Below are 2,539 nucleotides of genomic sequence, written 5' to 3' on the forward strand. Positions count from 1 at the left end.
TAGTCCTGGCAGGGGCTAGAGGATTAAAATGGGCTCTAATCCTATGTTTGGAGCTTTGGTGCTGGCTGCCAGTTGGAACACTTCAGTTCTCCACACAGAGCAGTGTGTTTTCTCATCATCTTGAGCTTGTTCACACAGCAGCTGGCTTCCAAGAGGATGAAAATAGAGGCTATGAGTCTTCTTAAGACCTAGGCTCAGAGATCACACTTCTGTTGGGTTCCATTGGCTAAAGCAAGTAACAAAAACAACCCAGATTGAGGAAGTGGGTTGGGAAATGGCTCAATCACTTGATGAGAGGAGAAGTGAAGCAATATTACAAAACAAAAATAAAATCCTACCATGCAGGAAAATTGTACAAGTTGGACATAAGGACTTGTGGGCAGCTAGACTTTGAAGAATTTGCCCATTATCTCCAGGATCACAAGAAGAAATGGAGATTGGTGTTTAAGAGTTTGGACAAATCTATGCGTAGGAGATCATACAGTCCCTGTGCGACATGGGAGTCAAGATATCTGAGCAGCAGGCAGAAAAAATTCTCAAGAGCATGGATAAAATCAGCACAATGACTGTCAACTGAAACACATGGCAAGACTTCTGCATTCTGTGGAAAACATCCCTGAGATTATCCTGTACTGGAAGCATTCCATGATCTCTGATGTGGGTGAGAATCTGACCGTCCCTGATGAATTCAACATGGAGGAAAGGCAGACAGGATGCATGGAGACACCTCCTCGCAGGAGGCGGGGCAGGGGCTGTATCCAGAAACTGCACAGCGTCCCTGGGCAGACTCAAGGTGCTCATGCACGTCCATACCTCCCGCAGCAACAGCGTGTGCAGCGTTGGCGGATTCACCAAGTTGACTCGAGAGGCAGGGGCCAAATCACTCTGGTGGGGCAACGGCATCAGTGTCCTCAAAATTGCCCGAGTCAGCCATCACATTCATGGCATATGAGCAGAGCAAGCGTCTTGTTGGTAGTGACCAGGAGACACTAAGGATTCATGACAGGCTTGTGACTGGGTCCTTGGCAGGTGCCATTGCCCAGAGCTGGCCCTGTGGAAGACAGAACTGTGCCAGGAAGATTCTGGCCAGAGAGGGATGGCTGCCTTCTACAAAGGTTATGTTCCCAGCATGCTGGGCATCATTCCCTATGCTGGGATAGACCTGGCCATCTACCAGATGCTCAAGAATGCCTGGCTGCAGCATTATGCACTGAACAGCGCCGACTCTGGCGTGCTTGTGTTCCTGGCCTGTGGTACCATGCCCAGCACCTGTGGACAGCTGGCCAGTTACCCACTGGCTCTGGTCAGGACCCGGATGCAGGCACAAGCCTCCATCGAGGGCGCTCTAGAGGTGACCTTGAGCAGCCTCTTCAAGCATATCTTGTGGACCAAGGGGGCCTGTGGCCTGTACTGGGGGCTGGCCCCCAATTTCATGAAGGTCATCCCCACCGTGATCATCAGCTGTGTGGTGTATGAGAAACTGAAGATCAACCCTGGTGTACAATCACGGTGATGGGAGGATGTGCGGCCCCACCAGCTGGACTCACTGATCCTGGGTCTGCAGCCCTGGGATATGTAGCCATTTCATTCTGTGAATGTGCCAACACTAAACTGACTTAGAAGACCCTGGTATGTGCAGGGGGAGGGGGGAAGAGCTGGCATACCCACTGGGTTTGTCCTGCTGACCCGAGCTGATCCTCATGCAATTCCAGGGAAGATCTGTGGATATTACTCAGGGTCCAGCGTTTAGCAGGATTCAGGCTTATGTGCATAGGCACAGGGACAATACCTGCAGTGCCTGCCAAGTAGCAGAGCTTGGAAGCAGGCTTAGTTCTTCCAACTCACCCTAGCAGCCAAACCATCAGCCACAGGCCCTCTGTCCTATGGTTTGCTGAGCGTTTTTCCCATGCCCACTTGGTGTCTTTGCTCTGTGCTGTTTTATTATGGTAGGAGGAGGAATAGCAGCCCACTCCCCACCCTCCTCCTTGTCTCCTCTAAATCCAGAGTAAGAGATGATTTGATTTGACTTGACAAACCTTACTTCCCCAACCTACAGTCTTGATGCTGATCTAGTCATGCAGGGCAGAGGGAGGAGGCTAGCTTCTGTGCTCACCCTCACCTGAGCCCCTTTATTGGCTTGAGTTCACCAACAGGTGGGCATCTGGATGTTCATGTGCATGCTTGGGGGGTAAGGGGCTGCCCAGCATCATGGCACATGGCTTCATGATGGTGGTGCTGGGTCTTAGAACCCAGAGGACCTCTGTGCCCTGCCTGGGGTCTCATGGCACTCTGAGCTGGCCCACACACTGTCAGGACTGGCACTGGCTCAGAACCAAAATCACTGTCCCCACTCTGTGGCATGAGTGCAGTGGAAGAGAGTTTTTGTAGGGGAAGTGTATGTCTGGATCCCCTGGTAAGAGAAGGAAAAGGTGTCAAAGGCCTTAATTACATACTGTTGGAAAAAGGATTTTGTTCATAAAGGCAGGCTGGACAAACGTGCAAGCTCTTTGCTTCCAGAGAAGAGACAAAGGTAATAAAT

General features: G+C 51.0%; 1 pseudogene; it reads left to right on the forward strand.

The window, feature by feature from the left end:
- The first annotated feature begins 290 nt into the window (after positions 1-290).
- On the forward strand, positions 291-1,513 carry LOC143665198 (mitochondrial adenyl nucleotide antiporter SLC25A25 pseudogene; annotated as a pseudogene).
- Positions 1,514-2,539: the final 1,026 nt, after the last annotated feature.

This window comes from Tamandua tetradactyla, chromosome 21 (genome assembly GCF_023851605.1).
Source record: "Tamandua tetradactyla isolate mTamTet1 chromosome 21, mTamTet1.pri, whole genome shotgun sequence".
In the NCBI taxonomy this organism is placed as follows: Eukaryota; Metazoa; Chordata; class Mammalia; order Pilosa; family Myrmecophagidae; genus Tamandua; species Tamandua tetradactyla.